The sequence below is a fragment of the Ursus americanus genome, chromosome X (assembly GCF_024610735.1).
Source record: "Ursus americanus isolate L20-20 chromosome X, mUrsAme1.1.p, whole genome shotgun sequence".
In the NCBI taxonomy this organism is placed as follows: Eukaryota; Metazoa; Chordata; class Mammalia; order Carnivora; family Ursidae; genus Ursus; species Ursus americanus.
Window position 1 is genome coordinate 24,186,180 of NC_142164.1, and position 25,341 is coordinate 24,211,520.

General features: G+C 36.5%; 1 non-coding gene and 1 pseudogene across 1 annotated transcript; one reads left to right on the forward strand and one right to left on the reverse strand.

Moving 5' to 3' along the window:
- Nucleotides 1-3,919: 3,919 nt before the first annotated feature.
- Nucleotides 3,920-4,023, reverse strand: LOC123786556 (U6 spliceosomal RNA). Its single transcript, XR_006777990.1, has one exon. It is a non-coding gene; the product is annotated as a U6 spliceosomal RNA (small nuclear RNA).
- An 11,417-nt stretch (nucleotides 4,024-15,440) lies between these two features.
- LOC123786555 (elongation factor 1-alpha 1 pseudogene) lies at nucleotides 15,441-16,824 on the forward strand (annotated as a pseudogene).
- Nucleotides 16,825-25,341: the final 8,517 nt, after the last annotated feature.

A 25,341-nucleotide genomic window follows, 5' to 3' on the forward strand; every position in this document is an offset into this window, starting at 1 on the left:
GATGTCCCCCTGCAAACTTTGAAGTCATCTTTGACTCTCTTTTACATCCCACAGGAAGTCTAACAACAGATTAACTTTCCCCTATATTTTAGTATACTTATAAATGAACTCTTCTCACTACCTTCATAACTACCCTGCTCCAACCCACCATCATCTCTTATCTGGACTAATGCAATAGCTTCTTAACTAGTCTCTCTGCTGTCACTCTTGTTCAGTCATTACTTTATTCTCCACACAGCAGCCAAAGTGATGCTTATAAAATATATGTCAGATCATGAGTTCAACACCCAGTGAATCCTGATGGCCCCGGTCTATAAAAATAATCTATATAAGGCTATATGATTGTACCCATCTGCCACCATTCTGACTTCATTTCCGACCATCTCTCCTGGTTTTAGTTCATTGCAGCCACAATGACTTCCTGATTATTCCTTAAATATGCCCAGCATGCACCTGCTTCAGAACATCTGCACTGGTTTTTCCTCTGCCTGACACCTTTCCGCCTAGATATTAATGTTGTGTGCTCACTTCTTCAGATGTCAGCTCAAATGCCTTCTTAAATAGAGATAAGTTTTGATCACCATATATAAAATCACTTCCCTGTCACTCTTTATTCCTTTTTCCTTATTCTATTTTTCTTCATACTACTTATCTCCACTTGGCCATTGTAGATTTATTTTTTAATCTATTGTCTTCCTTCTCTATAAAATTTATACTTCAAGAGTAACTCAATTTCTCATATTGGTAACCTAGTGCCTAAACTGTGCTTGGTATGATAATAAAACTCAAGAAACTTGTTGAATGAAAAATTGTGAACTATTTCTCCAATAGTTGTTTGGTTTTTTTTTTTTAAGATTTTATTTATTCATTTGACAGAGAGAGAGACAGCCAGCATGAGAGGGAACACAAGCAGGGGGAGTGGGAGAGGAAGAAACAGGCTCCCAGTGGAGTAGCCTGATGTGGGGCTCGATCCCAGAATGCCAGGATCACACCCTGAGCCGAAGGCAGACGCTTAATGTCTGAGCCACCCAGGTGCCCCTATTTCTCCAATAATTGTGAATTATTTCTCCATGTCCAACAAATTCACCTCCTGGATCCTATATCAAGTTCTTCATAGGGAGAAATTGTACCTCATTTTTTCATAGTACCTTGTATGAGGTACACACTAAACACTCAAAGATCCTTGTTGATGGGCTTCTGCATATTTGAAATGCTGCCCAATTAGCCTGGTTGCAATTAAAATTAGCCAGGAAGTGATGATGCCCAACATTATCTTGAATTGTTATTATAGGAATAACTAATACGCTTGATAAATGGTAAAACAGATGAAGTTTTTTAGATTAAACTAATACTTATTGTACTTGCTACATAGAAATTTTCAGTGTTTTTGTATAGCATTTGATAGTGACTAAGTTGATTTTCAGGGATTAAGTAACTCTCCCAAAATCATAGATCTAGGACATTACAGGACTAGAATTTTAATTCCTTAGCTCATGGTTCCAAACTTTGTGCTTGTTTCTCCTCCAAATGCTTCCTAATTATTGCTTCTGTCCTCCCCAATCTTTCATTCTCTAATCCATGCCACATTCTGAGAAGTGCACTGTTAGTCACACTTCAGCTGATCTCTTCACCTTCATCAAAACTTAACCATTTGTTGGCTTAACCTAAGTCAAGGGTAATTGTTATACTAACCTAAGTCGAGGGTAAATGACCACTACTGCTTAGTGCAGTAATGTCATATAACAAAATTGGCATTCTGTTAACAGAAGTCTCTGGCTACCTAATGAAATAAGAAATTACTGTGAGAGTTTTAGAGACTGGGGCCAGACCAGACAAGGATTATGATGTGTTTAGGCATTTTTGAAGGCCTCTGGCACACATCCCCCTAGGCAGCTTCTGATTGCACCTACTTCAAGAGTAAGCTATGAGTATACATATGCATACATGTTGATACACTACTCTTACCCCAGAGAGTGTGAAAAGATAATTTCTTTTTGCTTACTCTTACTTAACACTCCTCTGACAGCTATATTTTCTATGTTAACCTATGGGACACTGGAAATAAATGTCAGGGGTGAGAATTAGTATAAAAATTACTACTTTTCTTGATTTTCATCAGTAAATGGTATGAGGTGAAATAAATACATAAACTTTAAACCATGTAATTTTTACTTTTTCATGCCATCTGGACATGTATTAAACTTTTATCAAATAGTTTCTATGTACAATGTACTATGTTAAACACTGTGAGAAAACCCTGCATATTACACAATTCCAGATCTCAGAGATTCATGTAATCTTCTGGAGAATACAGAAATGTCCAAGAAACTTGCAGGGAAGTAAACAGTATGGGCATTTCCAGTTTCAAGTTTAGTCCACTCATTCAACAATAAGCACCAAAGGTGTGCAAAGGTATTATGCTGGGAACTAGGGATTAAATGATGAACATAACCTATCACAATCCCTATGTCATGGTATACACAAAACAGAAGGGAAAATACAGACATAAAAGAAATAATTATCTACAAAATAGAAATTTTTCAACTGTGAATAAGTGTTACGAAAATAAGGCAATAAGAGGATTTTACATGGACTGAAAGCTCAGGAAAGACTTCACTGATAGGAAGAAAATTGAGCTATTATCTGAAGATTGAATAGGAATTAACCAAGTAAAAAAGCGAGAGAATAATGTCCCAGGCCCTCTGGCAAGAGGGAGCAAGAAAGATGCTGAAAAAAGACCTGTATGGAAAGAGAAGATAAGGAATGTACATGATGAATCTAGAGAAGTAGATGAAGCCGGACTGTGATGCAAAGACTTCTGGGACATGGTATAAAGTTTCGAAATTAGAATAACATTTTCATGATGAAATAAAAACTCTTTAAAAATTCTACCATATGGATATTCCTAATGCTAGAGTCTTACTTATTTATACATTAATTATATTTGTACATTACTCCTATTTATAGCTAACTTGGTTAATCATGTAAATTACTATTTAACAAATATTGTGTTATATTTTAATATTAATTTAAATATAATTCATATAAAATAAATGTAATTAAGTATTATATTAGCCACTATTTAACAAAAATACACAACAGATGAGAAAATTTAGCCTTTCATATGCCTCTCTAAACTGTATACCAAAAGAAAAAAGGTGTGCATTTGCAAAGCTTTAGAGATCATGAGATAAATTCAAATTGGGACTTAAATATGAAAATCCTTGGGAAATAAACTATAATTTTAACATGTTGAGATCATTTGTGCTTCTGGGAAAAGGGCTGAGGACAATGTGATCAAATATCAGCTGTGTTAAGTTTTCTTAAGTCATCAGACTATTCTGACTTAAAGAAATGAAAGAGATGCAAATTCCTTCCTAAATTACATGCTTTTGCTCTTCTCCATTTAGAGTTAAAATTTTCTACTGTATTTAAGGTTTCACCAATTGTGTTTTAACAATCTGGATAACGCAACAAATACACGTTGTTCTAAATGGTATCTTCATCACTAAGAGGTGCTTTTATATCTTTGAAAATTGGAAATTCAAGGTAAATCAAACCCATGGTACATACTTAAAGGCCTGCTTCAACCCAGACATAGCTGTATATTTTTTCCATGATATTCATGGTAAATACAATTTCATACACATTTGACCACATAAACCATGTTCTTCTTATGCACCTCTATAACAAGGAACTATGTCGGTGAAATACCGCTACCAGAAATTATAGCCTTAAGGGAGAAAATTGTGCTTCTTGATTCCTAGACTAAAGAACAAGAAAGCAAGTGTAAGCACAAAGGTGTCAGTGTCTTCCTAATTAAACAGTACAATGCCTTTACTAATTATGTACTTAATCCAGAACAAATATTATCTACTTTCCAAATTTCATAAAATATTAGAAATATTTTTGTGATTTTTTTCTTTTTTAATGCTTCACAAATTTGCACGTCATCCTTGCACAGGGACCGTGCTAATCTCTGTATTGTTCCAATTGTGGTATATGTGCTGCCGAAGTGAACACAAAAGTACAGTTTTAAAAATCAAATTTCACTAACACAAGAAGCCTTTCAACATGATATTTTTAAAGGAATTCTTGAATAATAGCTATCACATTCTTCAGGCTTTTTTTTTTTCTTCTCCATGTACATCTTCCTCAAGAAGCTTGTGAGATTTTAGACACTTCAAAGATCAAAGGGCTTTAATTTTGTCAACTCCACATTTTTAGTTTAACAAGTACATCTCCATTCAATGTTCTTGAGACCACTCTCAGTAATCAGAACTTGAAAGCTAATCTGATTATGTAGTTTAGCTCACTGTAGTTGTACTACTTCTTTTTTCTTTCAGTACAATGGTCAAATTCAGGGCAATTCCTTCCCATAACTGAAATGGAGGCTATATTACTGATTTAATATATATTATTACTATGGTTATCAGTATTATATATGACATTTTGAATTTTCTTTTAAGCAACTTTTCACATGCTATGACTTCTTTTTTTTATTATGTTATGTTAGTCACCATACAGTACCTCATTAGTTTTTGATGTAGTGCTCCATGATTCATTGTTTGCCGATAACACCTAGTGCTCCGTGCAATACGTGCCCTCCTTAATACCCATGACCGAGCTAGCCCATTCCCCCACCCCTCTCCCCTCTAAAACCCCTCAGTTTGTTTCCTGGAGTCCATAGTCTCTAATGGTTCATCTCCCCCTCTGTTTTCCCCCATGACTTCTAAAATATTAGTTCATTAATGCCACAATAATTTGAAAATATCTCTGTACTAGTCAGTTTGGGCTGCTATAATAAAATACCATAGACTGAGTAGCTTATAAAAAATAGAAATATATTTCTCACAGTTCTAGATACTCACAGTCTGATGTCATTTTGTAGCAATGGTCAGGTTCTGTTGAGGGCCCACTTCTGAGATGCTGACTGCTGAATCTCCTTGTTTCCACATGGTGGAAAGTGAGAGATATCTCTGGGATTTTTTTTAGAAGGGCACTAATCTCACTTATGAAGGCTATTATCTTCATGACCCAATCACCTCCCAAAGGGCTTGCCTCCTAATACCATCACAATGGAGGTTACGGTTTCAATAAATGAATTTTGAGTAGACATGAACATTCAGTTCATAGCAATCTCCAAAGCAGCAAGTGATTTAATTTATAATGACTTTAATGAAATTAGAATAGAATGTGTTTTCTGACATCAGAATTTACAAAATGTCCCCATATAAGATTTATCACATTTATAAATTAAACTTACTAAAATTCTAAGAAGCCAGATTCCATTGTAGTTCAACTATGTTTTATTTCCAGCATTTATTTTATCACTGAAATCTGTGTGTATGTTTTAAGACTTTTGGCATATTTGAGTAACATGGAGAAATCATATGTTGTATTTCATTACTCATTGTTCTTGTATCATTAATGAATCCAAACTTCTGGAAAGCTTTAGGTTCACATGATGTTAGTGTTGACATCATTCAAATAACATAAATTTAGTATGTGCATTAAAACACATAGAACATCTTTAGAGGAAAAAGCTGCAATATAGTCATTTACTATCTGAGGAAAACTATAAGCAGTAACACTAAAAGACAAATAAGATGATAGGAGTGGAAAATTAGATATAAGTTTATGATGTGATAAAAATAGTAGAAAAGTAAATACTCTCCTTGAAAATTTAACATAAGGAGTCTGTTCAAGAGAGACTATGACATAGTTTCATCAAGCGATAAATGATGTATTCAGTACTCTAAAATGTGGAGGGAACTCTGATAGTGTTTACTTGAAAAATAATTCTTTGGACAATTAAATTAGCCTCTAGTATCACAAGTATAGAAACATACTGATAGCGGGAAATAAATTGTCAAAAGTTTTAAATGCATAATTCATGAAGGTTTGCTGTGATGCAACCCTTTATGATACAGCATTTGTCTGAATTTGGATACGTTTTGTAACTCCTTCTAAAAGTATTTAGTTAACAGATTTATCAGCAGGAAAATGTCCTCATTCATTAATTGCTTTTCTAGAGCCAAAATATTCGAAGTAATGGAGGTATTTGTAAACAAAGACTCAGAGTTGTCCTCTATCACACTAATCTCAAAAACTTGGATTGTACTTTATAGACTCCTTCCATTAATAATTCTATCAGGGATATCTAACCTATAAATTTACCTAAATCTTAACAAAGATATTTATATTATTATGCTATATATCAGGTAATAAAAATTCTCAACTATACGTTACAGTATAGGTGTTATCGGCACAACTCAGGATGGTGTACATTCATTACTCACATATTATAGTTAATATATCAATATAAATATGCAAATATATTACATTCTATATATATGGGTTACCAGTCATTAAAACATAGGTTACAGTAAAGTTAACAATATTATAATGGCTGCAACTACTCCTTTACTGCTTCTACACTTCTTATTTCATTTAATTTGTACAACGACTCTGTTTAGTAATTACAAGTATTCCATTTTCCAAATGAGGAATTTGAGGCCTAGAAAGGCTAAGTTCTCTATAGTCACACAACTAATTAGTGTCATACCAAGAACATGAAAGAGAGCCAATCTGACCTACAGAGTGGCTTTTGATGTAAAAACTAAATACAAATAATCTATTTTAACCTTTCATAATCATCATGATATAAATCATCCTTAGGCAAAAGATACATATGTATGTCACATATCAGGGTTTTAACTAGTCCTATATTCTTCTGGGTTTGTGATCTATGAGTCTCAGAGGGACTCCAGATTTGATTTTTTTTTAATTTCTTGAAAAGAAAGTCATCATGTCTGATTTTTCTTAATATTTTTAAAGTTTCCATTTACTTTGATCTTTTAAGAAATATATTTCACATATAACATTGCATAAATATAAGGCATACAACATGTTGATTTCATACATTTACATACTGTAATATGATTGCCACTGCAGTGATAATTAGCACCTCTTTCGTTCTGGATAAAGAAGCCTACGGGGAGGAGAGTAAGATTGTGGCAGAGTAGGAGGATTCTAGGCTCACACACAGGGGAATGCACAAGGACAACGTTTTCCCAAAGCCATTGGCTTGGAAAATGAGAGGGGGTGACTTTCATGAGTTCCTACAACCAGTAGGACATAAATCCTAGAGTACTGAAGGTCAGAGAGTTTGGCTGGGATAGAGACTAGAGGGCACTGCACTGCTCCTGGAGAGAAGACAGGCAGACAACCCTGGGGCAGACAGCTTGGAAACAGTGATCTGAGAAGAATGCCTGGGGCACACAGGGGGTAGATTATTTGCTCTTCTCAGAGGCAGTGTTCACTGAGAAGCCTCTCTGGGAAAAAAGGAGCTGGCTCTGCCACCACTTCCCTCCTCTGTCCATCAGCATAAACGCAGAGCCACCTGTAGGAAGCAGCACAGCACTGACACTGACTGCCTAAGTTGCTTACACCAGGCCTCACCCCCCTGCCCTCTGGCGGGACTGCCCTTCTCAGTCAGGCTTGCCTCAATCCAAGTACAGTGAGCCCCTCCCCTTTGAAGGCCAGCACAAACCCCTGTCCACACCACGTCTCCTGACCAGAGAGTTCTGCAGGGCCTCGGTTCTGATGGAGTTGGTGTCAGGTCTCATTTCAAGAGCAGATCCGTGTACACCTAGTTAAAACTCACCACATTCAGGCCAGGGCACAAACACTGCCCACTGCAGGCAAGGAAAGCCTCTGTAGACAACTGGCCTGAAGAATAGAGCAGCCAAAACACAACAGCAGAGCACAAACAGCACACACTGGGGACACTCCCTGAAGCACCAGGCCCTGGGCACTACATGACTTCTTCTTAAGGCCATTACTTTCAGGAGCAGTAGACATACCAGCTTTTCTAACACAGAGAAGAAGACACAGACTTAGACAAAATGCCAAGATGGAGGAATTTATCACAAATGAAACAAGAAAAAGTCACAGCCAGAGATCTAGGCAAAACAGATATAAGTAACATGCCAAATGGAGAATTTAAAGCAACAATCATAACGAGTCACTGGGTTTGAGAAAAGAATAGAAGACATCAATGAGACCTTTACCACAGAGATAAAAGAGTTAAAAAAGAATCAATCAGAGATGAAGAATGCAATAAACAAGGTTCAAAACAGGTTTGACGGAATGAACTGCAGGATGGAAGAAGCAGAGGAACAAATTAGTGACTAGAGGACAAAATAATGGAAAACAATGAAGCTGAATGAAAGAGGGACAGAAGGATTATGCAACACGAGAATAGACTTAGGGAACTCAGTGACTCCATCAAACATAACAACATTTGTGTTATAGGAGTCCCAGAAGAAGATGAAAGAATAAGGGGGCGGCAAATTTATCTGAAGTAACAATGGCTGAAAACGTCCCTAAACTGGGGAAGGAAATGGACATCCAGATCCAGGAGGCAGAGAATGCCCATCAAAATCAACAAAAGCAGGTCAACACCAAGACATATTGTAATTAAATTTGCAAAATATAGAGACAAAGAAAAAGAACATAAAAGCAGCAAGACAAAAGAAGCCCTTAACTTACAAGGGAAGACCCATAAGGCTAGCTGCAGATTTCTCAACAGAAACTTAGCAAGCCAGAGGAGAGTGGCTTGATATACATTTGACATCAAAATGGGAAAAAAATCTGCAGCCAAGAATACTCTACCCAGCAAGGCAATCATTCAGAATAGAAAGAGATAAAGAGTTTCTCCCAGACGAACAAAACTAAAGAAGTTCATGAGCACAAAACCATCCCTGCAAGAAATAATAAAATGGACTCTCTGAGTGCAAAGGAGAGAACAAAAGAGTCAAAACATGAAAGGATCAGAGAAAATCGACAGAAATAAGAACAAGTCATAAAATGACAATAAATACACAGCTATCAATAATTACTTTGCATGTAAATGGACTAAACTCTACACTCAAATTATACAGGCTGTCAGAATGGATTGGGAAAAAAAGACCCATCTATATGCTGCTTACAAGAGACCCATTTCAGCCCAAAAGATACCTGCAGTTGGAAAGTGAGGGGATAGAGAAACATTTATCATGTTAATGGGTGTCAAAAGAAAGCCAGAGTAGTAATATTCATAATAGACAAAATAGACTTTAAACAAAGACTGTCAAAAGAGACAAAGAAGCATTATATAATCATAAAGGGGACAATACAAAAGAAGACATAACAATTGTAAATACTGAGTTATCCAATATGGGAGCACTCAAATATATAAAAAATTAATAACAAACATAAAGGAAATATTGATAATAAGACCATATTAAGGGACTTTAACCCCGCCCCCCTTTCATCAATGAACAGATGGAGTTAAAGAACATGCTACTAAACAATCAGTGGGTCAACCAAGACATCAAAGAAGAAATTACAAAATACATGGAAACAAATGGAAATGATAATGCAATGGTCCAATACCTTTGGAAAGCAGCAAAATTGGTCCTAACAGGAAAGTACATAGCAATACAGACCTACTTAAAGAAGCAAGAAAAATCTCAAATAAACAACCTAGACTTACACCTAAAGGAGCTAGAAAAAAACAACAAACAAAGCCTAAACATTAGAAGGAAGGAAATAAAAAGATTACAACAGAAATAAATGATATAGATACTAAAACAATAGAACAGATGAACAAAGTCAGGAGCTGGTTCTTTGAAAAAAATCAATATAATTGATAAATCTCTAGCCAGACGTACTAAAAGGAAAGGGATAATGAATTGTTGAACACTACATCAAAAACTAATGATGTATGTAGGTCGGCTAATTGAACATAATAAAAAAAGAAAGAAAGAGAAATGTCCCAAATAAGTAAAATCACAAATGACAGAGGAAAAATAACAACCAACACCACAGTAATACAAATAAGTGTAAGAGAATATTATGAAAAATATATGCCAACAAATTGAACAACCTGGAAGAAATGGATAAATTCCTACAAACATAAACTACCAAAACTGAAACGGGAAGCAATAGAAAACATGAACAGACCAATAACCAGCAAAAGAAATTGAATCCAAAAACCTCCCAACAAACAAAACTCCAGGGTCAGATGGCTTCCCAGGGGAATTCTACCAAACATTTAAAGAAGAATTACTAGCTATTTTTCTCAAACTATTCCAAAAATTAGAAATGGAGGAAAAATTCCAAATTCATTCAATGAAGGCAGCATTACCCTGATAACAAAACCAGACAAAGATTCCACTAAAAAAGAGGACTACGGGCTAATATCCCTGATGACCATGGGTGCAAAAATTCTCAATAAAATACTAGCTAACTGAATCCAACAATACATTAAAAAACTGATTCACCATGATCAAGTGGGATTTATTCCTGGGTTGCAAGGTGGTTCAATACTCACAAAACAATTAAATTTATATGCCACATTAATAAAAGGATAAGAACAATATGATCGTTTCAATAGATGCAAAAAAAAGCACCTGACAAAGTACAACATCCACTCATGATAAAAACCCTCAACAAAGTAGGGATAAAGGGAACATAACTCAACATCATAAAGGCCATGTATGAGAAACCCACAGCTAATATCATTCTCAATGGGGAAAACCTGAGAGCTTCTCTTCTATGTTCAGGAACAAGAGAGGGATGTCCAATCTCAACTCTGTTATTTAACATGGTACTAGAAGTCCCAGCCACAGCTATCAGATAACAGAAAGAAATAAAATCATCCAAATTGGACCAGAAGAAGTAAAACTTTCACTATTTGCAGATGACATGATATTCTATATAGAAAACACCAAGGACTCCACCAAAAAGCTGCTAGAACTCATAAACAAGTCCAGTAAAGTTGCAGGACACAAAACTAACAGAGAAATCTGATGCATTTCTATACACCAATAATGAAGCAGCAGAAAGAGAAATCAAGGAATTGATCCATTTACAAATGCACCAAGAATAATAACATACCTAGGAATAAACCTACTTAAAGAGGTGAAAGACCTGTACCCTGAAAACTATAAAACAATGATGAAAGAAATTGAAGATGACATAAAGAAATGGAAAGACATTCTGTGCTCGTGGATTGGAAGAATAAATATTGTTAAAATGCCTATACTACACAAAGAAATATTCACATTTAATGCAATCCCTGTCAAAATACCACTGCCATTTTTTACAGAGCTAGAACAAACAATCCTAAAATGTTTATGGAACTGCAAAGACCCCCAAATAACCAAAGAAATCTTGAAAATGAAAAGCAAAGGTGGAGGCATCACGATTACAGACTTCAAGTTATATTACAAAGCTTTTTTGACCAAGACAGTATGGTACTGGCACAAAAATAGGTACATAGATCAACAGAACAGAACAGAAAACCCAGAAATGAACCCACAATTATATGGTCAGTTAATCTTCAACAAAGAAGGAAAGAATATCCAATGGGAAAAAGACAGTCTCTTCAACAAATAGTGTTGGAAAAAACAGACAACAACATGCAAAAGAATGAAACTGGACCACTTTCTTACACCACACACAAAAATAAATTCAAAACGGTTTAAAGACCTTAATGTGAGACATGAAACCATAAAAATCCTAGAGAATACAGACAGTAACCTCTTTAACATTAGCTATAGCAACTTGTTACTAGATATGTCTCCTGAGGCAAAGGATGCAAAAGCAAAAATAAATTATTGGGACTTCATCAACATAAAAACTTCTGCACAGCAAAGGAAATAATCAAGAAAACTAAAAGGCAACCTTCAGAATGGGAGAACATATTTACAAATGACACATCTAATAACAGCTTAGTATTCAAACTCTGTAAAGAACTTATAAAACTCAACACCCATAAATTGAACAATCCAATTTAATAAAGGACAGAGGACATGAATACACATTTTTCCAAAGAAGACATGCAGATGGCCAACAGACACATGAAAAGATGATCAACATCACTGATCATCAGGGAAATACAAATCAGAACTACATGAGATATCACCTCACACCTGTCAGAATGGCTAAAATCAACAATACAAGAATCAACAGGTGTTGGCAAGGATGTTGAGATGGGGGAACCCCCTGCACTGTTCATGGGAATGCAAACTGGTGCAGCCACTCAGGAATACAGTATGGAGGTTCCTCAGAAAGTTAAAAATAGAACTACTCTAGGATTCAGCAATTGCACTACAGGGTATTTACCCAGAGAATTCAAAAATGCTTATTCAAAGGGATACATGCACCCCGATGTTTATAGCAATATTCCCTACAGTAGTCAAATTATGGAAATAGCCCAAGTGTCCAATGACTGATGAATTGGATAAAGATGAAGTGGGAGATATATATACAATGGAATATTAGCCATAAAAAGAATGAAATATTGCCATTTGTAATGACATGGATGGAGCTAGAGAGTATTATGCTAAGTGAAATCAGTCAGTCAGAGAAACAGAAATATCATATAATTTCACTTATATATGGAATTTAAGAAACAAAGCAAATGAGCAGAGGGAAAAAGAGAGAAGCAAACCAAGAAACAGATTCTTAACTATAGAGGACAAACTGATAGTTACCAGAAGGGAGGTAGGAGGGGATATGGGTTAAATAGGTGTTGGGGATTAAGAAGTGCACCGATTGCAACGATCACAAGGTGTTTATGGAAGTGTTGAATCGCTATATTGTACACCTGAAACTAATATTACACTGTATGTTAACTAACTGGAATTTAAATAAAACCTTTAAAAAAGAGAAGTCTATGGATTAGTTTATGAGAGGACCTAGCATTTGAATACAGAAATGTGCAGCATAATTGTTTGACATAAATTCAGTTTCCTTTTGGATGAGATTTTCTGTTTTGAACCTTTTTTCTTTTTTTTCCCTCACCCTTGGTACTATCGACATTTTGCACTGGGTAATTCTCTGTTCTGTGGGGATGTCCCGTGCATTTTAGGACGTTTAGCAGTATGCTTGACCTCTGTTCAGTAAATGCCAGTAGCACCTTCCTTCCCCAGTCATGACAACTAAAAATTCCTCCAGAAATTGTCAAAAGAAATATCCCCTCTGGGACAAAAGCACTTTCTGCTGAAAGCCACAGGTTTAAAACAACACAACTAAAGAAAAAGAGAGCAGATAAGCATTCTTCAGTGCAGCTTTATTCTACTAGGAAAAAAGACAAAACCACGGACATTGCTTTTCTGACCAACTTGAGGATTACAGTTGGCCATCGAATGAACAATTTGAATACATAGTTCTATGCATTGTTTACTTTCATCAATTTTTCATTAAAATTCAAAGTATTTGATTAAATAAGCTTCACATAGAAAATAAAACCATGAAAAATATGAGGAAATCACAATGTATTTGCTGCTTTAAAATGATTACTCCTATAAATAATATACTCAGTTGTGGTTTTACATTGCAGAGATTTCCCCACCTTGTGGCCTGTGAGTTGGATTCTATGCTTGGCCTAAGAAGCTATTTTCTCACTAGATTAAATATTGTGAAATAAAAAGAAAATATGTAAATATAATATGCCCCAAAGCAAAAAATTAATTTTCAACACAGATGGGTTTCAGGAGGTTTAATGCCAAAGATTTTAAAAGTCTTGTGCCAGGGGGTACTTTGTTTGCAACTGAGATAAAATATTTCCTGTATTACCCTCACAGAATGATGAGTTTCATTCCCAAAGCAGACATTTAAAGGGTCATTTGAAATAAAGTGAAAAGCATTAAATGTCTGATTTCCTTAGTCCCAACAGCACCATTAATTCTATCTGTTCTAACTCCCAAAATGGAAAAAGAGGAATGGTAGGTAGGAAGTTGGGTAAAATACTTTATGATGTGATTTTTTTTCCAAACAGAAATTAATCACAAAAGGATAATTTCGAAGTTTTTATTCAATGACAACCTTATATGTAGTCAATGGGAGTTGAATCTAAATAAGGACAAGTTCAATCCCCATTCCATTTGGTGAACTGATACCAATGAAGTCTTCCGCATTTAGCCAAGAAAATCTGATTATCATCAAATGCGTTTCTTTGCAGCTTTCCTTTATCAGTAAATAAAAATTGCAGTGTATAGAGGTCTTAGGTTACCTATTGAATAATGGATCTAGTCATAGCCTTCAAAGAGCTATTAGTCTACAAAAGGTAGTTAGGGAGGAGATACAAAGAACTTCTGGAAATACATATTTATACTTTTGTTCCTTCTGAACATACAATATGCATTTAATCAATGTTGAATGAAACTAAAGTTTTTGAGAAAAGAGAAACTGAGAAAAGTTACATGAATTAGAAAACAGACTGCATAGTTCTAGGAAGATGTACACTCATATAAAAGAAAGCTGCAAATGACCTCATATTCTTAAAATCCTGCTTAGGAATGCTTCAGGAAATTTCAAGAAATTCCAGGTTATTATTCAAAATGTGTGGCTTGGGCTCAGACAAGTTGAGAAAGAATCATATTTGTAAACACCATACATCTCAGAATTTCTGCAAGTCCATTATTCTTGTAAATTCACTTGGATTTGTCCCTTTTTTGTTCCAAAGAGGCAATTTATTCTTGAATGTAAATCCCAAGGCCTACCTCTAGTTGTGGCTTTGTCATTGGTTCAGATGATTCTCAACGTAAATGTTCCTCTATAATTTAATTTGTAGTTAGACTTACACAGACAAGTTTTGGGGGAGCTATTTCTTCATAAATGCTCAACATCTCCACTGTAGCAATATGGCTAATCTGGGGGGACTCACTTCCAAATGAGAAAATATGAAAGAAGAGAGTTTATGGCTATACTCAAAGGCCTAAAGTAGACCTTGTAAGAAGTTGCTTTGAAGGTTTTATTTTCTTCTCCTTAGTAAAAGAATAATACCCTTCAAAGTTTGAATGATCCTGACATGCTTAAGCCCCCCTTATCTCTAGTGTAAATAAAGGTTTATTATTTTGTACTACACAGTTCCCCCAAAATTTGTCTAATAGTAATGATATTTAGCACTGAAATTGTTATGCATACATAATTGTTTGTAAAAACTAGATATGTTATGACAAGATATACTAATTATTTTGGATGGGTGTAATCTCAGACATAAAAAATACTCTAACTAAAAGTTATCTCAACTCAAACAAAAGAGGTAACTTTGTACATATACCTCAAAGGAATTCTCTATGGAGAGAATACCATCATATAGATGAATGACAAGCGGCACTAGCAATGTAAAATTATTAAATGATAAAATCTACTTCTTACTACCAAAAGTACATTTCAAATGCTGTACAAAATGATGTGATGAGCACTGGGTGTTATATGCAACTGATGAATTATTGAACTCTACATCTGAAACTAATATGTTGGCTAATTGAATTTAAATTAAAAATATATTCATGTTGTGAATAAAACCTTTTATAAAATAATCTGTGTTTCCTTTTTCACAACGGATTTGCTGCCAGAACACAGGTGTCATGTAAACTACCATGGGAAAAGAAAAGACTCTTATCAACATTGTCATCATTGGACATGTAGTTTTAAGCAAGTCTATCACTACTGGTCATGTGACCTACAAATATGGTAGGATTGACAAAAGGACTATTCTAAAATTTGAGGAGGCTGCTAAGATGGGAAAGGGCTGCTTCAAGTATGCCTGGGTCTTGAATAAACTGGAAGTTGAATGTGAACATGGTATCACCATTGATGCCTCCCCGTGGAAATTTGAAAACAGCAAGTATTATGTGACCATCATTGGTGCCTCAGGACACAGAGACCTTATCAAAAACATGATTACAGCACATCTCAGGCTGATTGTGATGTCTTATTGTTGCTGCTGGTATTGTGAATTTGAAGCAGGTATCTCAAAGAATGGGAAGACCCATGAACATGCCCTTTTCACTTACACCCTGGGTGTGAAACAATTAATTATTGGTGTTAACAGAATGAATTCCACTGAGCCACCCTATAACTAGAAGAGATATAAGGAAATTGTTAAGGAGGTCAGCACCTACATTAAGAAAATTGGCTACAACCCTGACACAGTAGCATCTGTGCCAATTTCTGGTTGTAATGGTGACAACATGATAGAGACAAATACTAACATGCTTTTTTGTTTGAGGGATGGAAATTCACCCATAAAGATGGCAATGCCTGTGGAACCATGCTGCTTGAAGCCCTGAATTGCATTCTTCCATCAACTCATCCAACTGACAAGCCCTTGTGTCTCCCCCTCCAGGACATCTACAAAATTGGTGGTATTGGTATTGTCCCTGTGGGTTGAGCGGAGACTGGTGTTCTTAAACCCAGCATGGTGGTCACCTTTGCTCCAGTCAATGTTACAACTGAACTCAAGTGTGTCGAAATGCACCATGAAGCTTGAATAAGACTATTCCTGGGGATAATGTGTGCTTCAACGTCAAGAACCTATCTGTCAAAGATGTTCATCATGGTAATGCGGCTGGTGACAGCAAAAATAACCCACCAATGTAAGCATCTGGCTTCACAGCTCAGGTGATTATCCTGAACCATCCAGACCAAATCAGTGCTGGATACGTACCTGTGCTGGATTGTCACACAGCTCATGTTGCTTGCAAGTTTGAAGAGATGAAGGAGAAGATTGATCATCGTTCTGGAAAAAAGCTGGAAGATGGCCCCATGTTCTTGAAATCTGGTAATGCTGCCATCATTGATATGGTTCCTGGCAAGTCTATGTGTGTTGAGAGCTTCTCTGACTATTCTCCTCTGGGCCATTTTGCTGCTTGTGATATGAGACAGATGGTTGTTGTGGGTGTTATCAAAGCAGTGGACAAGAAGGCAGATGGAACTGGCAAGGTCACCAAGCCTGCCCAGAAAGCTCAGAAGGCTAAATGAATATTAATCCCAATACCTGCCACCGCAGTCTTAATCGGTGGTGGAAGAATGGTCTCAGAATTGTTTGTGTCAATTGGTCATTAAATTTAATAGTAAAAGACTGGTTAATGAGCATAATGCATTATAAAACCTTCAAAAGGAAAGGAGAATGTTTGTGGACCATTTGTTTTGTGTATGTGTGTTTGGCAGTTTTAAGTTATTGGTTTTTAAAATCAGTATGGAAACAACTTGGCCAAAAATCTGTCACAGAATTTTGAGACCCATTAAAACAAACGTTTAATGAGAAAAATAAAATAAAATAAAATAAAATAAAATAAAATAAAATAAAATAAAATAAAATAAAACATGTTTTTCATACTATCTTCAGAGAACATAACCATGGAAATTTACATTTAAAGTGACATAAGAAACAGACCAAATGTGCCAAAATTATATTACTCAGTTTACTGTGGCACTACAAATGTTTATTTTTTTACTTAAACTTAAGGTTCATATTTAAAATACATATAATACAGTCTATACTGTCCAATATGGTAACCACAAGTCACATGTCCTTTATATTTATATTTAAACTAATCAAAATGAATAAAATTTAAAATTTAAGTTCTCCATCATAATAGCTGCTCAGTAGCCACATACTCATCATTACAAAAAATGTTGTCAATTCTGATATGTATAATATAGGTAGTGATATGAGAAATATATGTATCTTGAAAATATTAAAGGATTTTGAGAGAATTTATAGTTTTCCCACTTGTAGACCACTTGACTTTCAGAGGAAAGGCACTTCTAAATTCTGAACAGTTCTGTATGATTATGCAACACCTCCATCAATCATTCTAATTAGAACCAGGAAATATTAAATTAGGACTTTTCTACTTCATGCACTTTTGAAAATAGCTTTCCTAATTTCATTGACCAGCTATCCACCAAACTGATGACAAGGCTGAAGAGTACAAAGAGAAGATTATTATATGTAATTTTACTGATTGCTCCCATTATAATAATTATATTATACTTAGTTTTAACTTTATTTAAAAACTTAGGGGTAAGGATGGTGTATCAGTCAGGATTCTCCAGGAAAACTGAATAGGGGAAAATACATATATATCATATAAAAATATATGATTTATTTCTAACGAATTGGTTTTTACAATTGTAGGAACTGGCAAGTATGAAAGCCGTCAGGCAGGCCAGCTGATTAGAAACTCAAGTGAGAGTTAATTCTGCAATCTTGAGGCAGAATTTCTTTTTCTCCAGGAAACCTGTTTTTGCTCTTAAGGTCTTAAACTGATTGGATGAGATCTATATTATCAAGGGTAATCTCCTTTACTTAAAGTCAACTGATTATAGCTATTAACCACATAGGAAAAATACCTTCACAGCAAAACCTAGATTAGTGTTTGATTAAATAACTGGGCCTAGCCAAACCAACACAAAATTAACCATCACAGATGGTAATGAGATCATCTAAATGGGACTGGGATGAGAGGGAGGTCTCTTCTCATGGCCAGAATGTGCCCAGGCTCCTGTAAGAATTCCTATTTACCACTTCAAACATGGGTGGAATACTAAACAACCCCTGTTATGATAATAATCTAGACAAGAGGTTCCTCATCAATGTGATTAAATGGATAAATTTCAAGGATCTCCCTTCTTTGTGCTGGTGAATTGGTGAATTATCAGCAGTTTTGTGCCTTTATCCTGAGGACTGTTTCCAGAAGAGCATGAGGTTTTATTTTTCCTTTGTCAAAATCAGTAAAAATATCACTACACACTTGTGTAGTGTAGTGACACACCTCTCTTCTTCTTCCAACTTGATACTTTATCCTACATCATTTACCTTCTTTTTCTCAATCTCCTTCATTTTTCTCTATTGTTCTAACCTCGGTTTATTTCAAGAATTTAAATACAGATCTAATTGATGAATAAAAAATTTAAATACTGTCTTCAAAATAAATATTTTTGTATTAAAGATTATAATTTTGGATACTTGAAACTATTTCAAATGAAGATAAAATCATATATTATTATAACAATTCATGCTGTATATGCCCTAAACTCAGGGTTTAAGAGTATTTCTATATTTCTTGCTGAGATTCATTTAATATTTACTTGCAGTTTTAGAATAAAGCAGGAGAGAAGAATATGAAGATTCTTGCATATTTTAATTTCAAAACAAACATGTATGACATTTCCCCCAAAAGGTTTCTTGCATATATGCCTCTAAACTCAAATGTGAGAATGTTAAAGAATGTACTTTGTGATAAGATCCTGCAGTAACATGGAAAATCATACATCCACAGGACTCTAGGTGATATGCTTAGAAAAATCCAAAAAAGAATGTTCAAATTTACAACTTGGAATAGCTATTGCATTATAAGATAAAAGATGGATAGTGAATAAATACAAGGTTGTAATCATTCACTGAGAAGGCCCTTGCTGACATCATAAAACATGGAGGCACAGCTTGAATAGCTTTTGTATGTTGGGAGACCCCCAAGAGTGATTTGCAGTCCCTTACTTTTCCATTGTTCCACTTGATATATAAAGGGTATTTTTTTTAACCCTTCTAAGAGCCTCCTCTGAAGAACTTTTTAACTGTGAGGAAGTTGGGAGAAAGTTGTTTACACCATTTCCATGAAAATTCAATTTGAAACTTTTTATTATGAGGTGATAATGTCAATTCATTAAAAAATATTTGTCAAGGGCTCTGCTATGTGCTTAAGATACAGAGATGAATACCATCAAGTCCTGCCCTCACTTAAAGTCAACAACTCCTCAAAGAGCTTATAGTGATTTGAGGGCAGTTGTTATTGATTTGTATCAAAGTGCCACCTAGAAGGGATTTATAGCAGTTGTCCAATTTGATCCCTGCACAACTATAACCAAAACATTCTGGATAGATTTTTTTAGATGAATTTTTATCTGGGAATAATTTTAGATTTATACAAAAGCTAAAAGGTTAGTATAGGGATGTGATGGTTAATTTTACATATAAACCTGACTGGGACATGGGATGCCCAGACATTTGTTCCAACATTCTAGTTATGTCTATGAGAGTGTTTCTGGATGAGATTAAGATTCCAGCCGGTAGACTGAAAAAGCATATTGTGCTCCCTTAGTTGCGTGAAATCTATTCAATCATTTGAAGGCCTGAAAAGAACCAGAAGACCGACCCTCTCTTGAGTAAGAGGGAATTTTCTTCTTTCTGACTGCCTGGAACTAGGACATTGTAAGGGGTTTTTGTTTTGTTTTGTTTTTGTTTTTTTACACCTTTGGACTTGGGCTGGAACTAACTCATACTACTATATATATATATATATATATATATATATATATATATATATATATATATATATATGACCTTTTGATTGTTTCTCTGGAGAACCTTAATACAAGAAAGTTCCCATATATCCTCCACTCAGTTTCATTTCCCATACCATTATCATCTTCATTATTATGATGCATTTGTCAAAAATAAAAATTAGAGAGGGATCTAGGAGGAGGACCCTAGGCTCATCCTATCCCTCAAACACAAATAGATAACTATCAAATCATTCTGAATACCCAAGAAATCAATCTGAGGACTGCCACATTGAGGAAGGTAGGAAGTGCAGAGACATGGTTTGGGTGAGAAGAAGATTGCAGGTGCTGTGTAGGGGAGGGAGCACTGGTCACAGAAAAAGGTGTGAGAGAGAAAAGCACACAGGGGAATGCACAAAGAGATTACGTCCCCAAAGCCATTGTCTGGGAAAATGAGAGAAGCTGATTTTTGTGAGTTTTTGCAACCAGCAGAGCTTGAAGACTGGAGTTTTAAAGGTTGGCAGGCTTGGCTGGGATAGATCACTGAGGGCACTACCCTACTCCAACAGAGAAGGCAGGCAAAAAACTTGGGGGGCAGATGGCACAATCTGAGGAAGGCTTGGACAGATGAGGGGAGATTATTCACTCTTTGTGGAGCATATCCCTGAGAAGTAGCATTTACAGAGATGACTCTCCAGGCGCCAAAGGAACCAGAAGGCATCATTTCCTACCACCCCACCAAGCACAAATGCAGAACTACATGCCAAGGGTAGCTCAGCCCCAACACTGGCTGTTTAGCCTGCTTGCTCCAAGTCCCAAGTCCCTGCACTCTGGCATGACTGCCCTTCTTGGTCAAACCTCCTTCAATCCCAGTGCAGTGAGACCTTCCCCCAGAAGACTAACACGGGCCCCTGCCTGGAGCCCAAGAGGTAGAAAGTGTGAAAATGCTGATTTGAAAAATGCCTGGGATAGACAGGGGGGAGATTATTCACTCTTCTTGGAGTGCTTCCCTGAGAACATCAAGGCTATCATTCAGAACAAAGGAGAGACAGAGTTCCCCAGTCAAATAAAACTAAAGGAGTTTGTGACCACTAAACCAACCCTGCAAGAAAAATTAAAGGGGACCAGGTGGAAACGAAAGACCAAAACTGACAAGGACAAGAAAGGAACAGAGAAAATCTCCAGAAACAACAAAACAAGTAATAAACTGACACTAAATGCATATCTATCAATAATTATTTGGAATGTAAATGGACTAAACGTTCCAATCAAAAGACATAGGGTGTCAGAATGAATTAAAAAAAAATGACTCACCTGAGTGCTGCCTACAAGAAACTCATTTTAGCTGCCTACAAGACTCATTTTTTTTGCAGTTTTTTTATAACAATTTTTTATTATGCTATGTTAGTCACCATACAGTATATCCTTAGTTTTTGATATAATGTTCCATGATTCATTATTTGCGTATAACACCCAGTGAACCATGCAATATGTGCCCTCCTTAATATTCATCACTGGCCTATCCCAATCCCCCACCCCCTCCCCTCTGAGGCTCTCAGTTTGTTTCCCAGAGTCCACAGTCTCTTTTTAGACTAAAGACACCTAGAGATTGAAAGTGAGGGTATGGGTTTTGGATTAATGAGCTAAGATGGTGGAGTAGCAGGAAAACCCTAGACTTGTCTCATCCCTTGAACACAGCAAGATAAATATCAACTCATTCTGAATACCCAAGAAATCAATCTGAAAACGGACAGAACAAATTGCACAACTAGAGGGAGAGAAGAGGCCACGATGTGAAAGGCAGGAAGTGCAGAGACATGATTTGGGGGAGAGAAGGATCCCATGTGCTGCAGAGAGGAGGGAGCCCTGATCACAGAAAGAGGTGAGAGAGAGAGAGAGAGAGAGAGAGATAGGGAGAGAGAAGGGGAGAACACATGGGATCGCACAAGGAAAACACTTCCAAAGCCATTGACTGGAAAATGAGAGGGGCTGATTTTTTTGAGTTCTTACAACCAGCAGAGCTCAAAGACTGGAATTTTAGAGGTCCATGCCACAGTGGGTATGGAGCCTGGTGGGCACTGCAGTGCTCCTATGGAGAAGGAGGTCAGAGAATGTGCAGCAGAAGGCACAATCTGATGATCCCCTGGGATGCACAGGGAGAAATATTTCCCCCTTCTTTGAGTGCATCTGGGAGAGATGGCACTGCCTCTCAAGGGACAAAAGAGACAGAGGGTGCCATTATGCTCCCCCACCCCTCAGCATAGGCACAAAGACAGCAGCTGAGGTGGCTAACCTGGATACCAGCTTTTTGCTGGGCTTTACTCTAAATGCCAAACTCCTGTGCTTTGGTGTGACTGCTTTTCTGGGACAAACCTACACCAGTCCCAGTGCAGAGACTCCCCCATCCAGAGGATGAGTGCGGGTCCTCCCCATGCCAAATCCCTAAAGTTTGGAGTTTTAAAACTTAGCTGGCCTGCCTGAGATAAACAGGTGCACTGAACTACAAGACAGGCAGTTAGCCAGGACACAGACAGGGTGAAGCCAGGGATCTGAGGGACACCCGAGACACATGAAGGAAGATTGTTCAGTCTTCTGTGAGGGCTTCCTGGACACCAACAGGTGTGAACTCCCCTCTCCAGGGTGAGCAAGAGGGCTGGTCTCATTTCTCTCCCCTGCCCCTCAGCATAAAGTAACGTCAATAAACAGCGCAGCGCTAACAGTGGTGACCTAACCCCACTAAGTCCCACCCCCCTTACACTCTGTAAGTGCTGCTTTACTAGGACAAATGTGCCTGAGAACTGGAGCAGTGGGCCCTTCCCCCAGAAGATAAGCACAAACCCTCACACACAACACAACTACTGACCATAGAGTGCTACAAAGCTTCAACTCTAGTGGAAATAGCATCAGATCTCTGTTAACAAGCAGACCAGAGCACACCTAGTAAAAACTCACCACACAGTGGACAAGGGCAAAACACTCCCCACTGCAGGCAAGGAGAAACTCTGCAGAGGACAGACCTGAGGGAAAGAGTGGCCAAAACACATCAGCAGAGTGCACACTACATATGCCAGAATGATTCCTGAAGCACCAGGCCTTGGACAGTTTATGGCCTCTTCTTAATAAAGATATTATTCTCAGGAACAGGACATACAACAAGCATTCCTAACACACAGAAGGCAGAGACCTAGACAAAATGCAAAGATGGAGGAATTCATCCCAAAAGAAAGAACAAGAAAAGGTCTTGGCCAGGGAACTATTTGAAACAGATATAAGTAATATGCCTGAACCAAAATTTAAAGTAACAATCATAAGGATATAGCTGGGCTTGAGAAAAGCATAGAGACACCAGGGAGTGCTTTACCACAGAGATAAAAGACCTAAAAACTAATCAGGCCAAGACGGAAAAAAAAAAAAGCTATAACCAAGATGCAAAAGCAACTAGATGTAATGATCAAAAGGATCGAAGAAGCAGAGGAACAAATAAGTGATAAAAAAGATAAAAATTATGGAAAATAATGAAGACAAAAAGAAGAGGGAAAGAAAAATATGGGATCATAAATGGAGACTTAGGGAACTCAGTGACTCCATAAAGCATAACATTCACATCATTGGAGTCCCAGAAGAAGAGAGGGAAAAATTGGCAGAGGGTTTATTTGAGCAAATTATAGCTGAAAAATTCCCTAATCTGGGGAAGGAAACAGACAACCAAATCCAGGAGGCATAGAGAACTCCCATAAAAATCAACAAAAGCAGGCCAATGCCAAGACATATTGTAAGTAAATTTGCAAAATATAGAGATAAAGAAAAAAAATTCCTAAAAGCAACAAGACGAAAAAGTCCTTAAATAACAAAGGAAGATAAATAAGGTTAGCAGCAAATATCTCCACAGAAGCTTCACAGGCCAGGAGAGAGTGGCATGATATATTCAACATGGTAAATGAGAAAAATATGCAACCAAAAATACTCCATCCACCAAGGCTGTCATTCAGAATAGAAATAGGGATAAAGAGTTTCCTAGACAAACAAACACTAAAGCAGTTCATGACCACTAAACCAGTCCTGCAAGAAATAATAAAGGGGATTCTTTGAGTGCGAAAGAAAAACCAAAAGCAACAAAGACTAGAAAGGAACAAAGATAATCTCCAGAAACAATGGCTTAAAAAGTAATACAATGGCACAAAATTCATATCTATTAATAATCACACTAAATGTAAAGGGAGTAAATGCTCCAAAAGACATAGGGTGTCAGAATGGATTAAAAAAAAAAACAAGACCCATCTATATGCTGCCTACAAGAGACTCATTTTAGACCCAAAGGCACCTGAAGATTGAAAGTGAGGGGTTGGAGAACCATCTATTATGTTAATGAACATCAAAAGAAAGCCAAAGTAGTCATACTTATATCAAACAAACCAGATTTACCAAAGACTATAATAATACATGAAGAAGACTATAAAAAGATGAAGAAGGGCACTGTATCATAATAAAGGGGTCTATCCAAAAAGAAGATCTAACAATCATAAATATTTATGCCCCAATTTGGGAGTACCCAAATATATAAATCAATTAATAACAAACATAAACAAACTCATTGATAATAATACAATAATAGTAGGGGACTTTAACACCCCACTGACAGCAATGGGCAGATCATCTAAGCACAAAATCAACAAGGAAACAATGACTTTGAATGACACACTGGACCAGATGGACTTAACAGATATATTCAGAACATTTTATCCTAAAGTAGCAGAATATACATTCTTTTTAGTGCACATGAAACATTCTCTAGACTAGATCACAGATACTGGGTCACAAATCAGGCTTTGACCAGTACAAAAAGATTGAGATCATACCCTGAATATTTTCAGACCACAACACTATGAAACGTGAAGTCAACCACAAGAAAATTTGGAAGCACCACAAATACATGGAGGTTAAACAACATCTTACTAAAGAATGAATAGGTTAACCAGGAAATTAAAGAAGAAATAAAAAATACATGGAAGCAAATAAAAATGAAAACACAACAGTCCAAAAACTTTGGGATGCAGCAAAAGTGGTCCTAGGAGGAGGGAAGTATATTAGCAATACAGCCTACCTCAAGAAGCAAGAAAAGTCTCAAATGCACAACCTAATCTTAGACCAAAAGGAGCTACGAAAAGAACAACAGTTGAAGCCTAAAGGCAGCACAGGAAGGGAAATAATGAA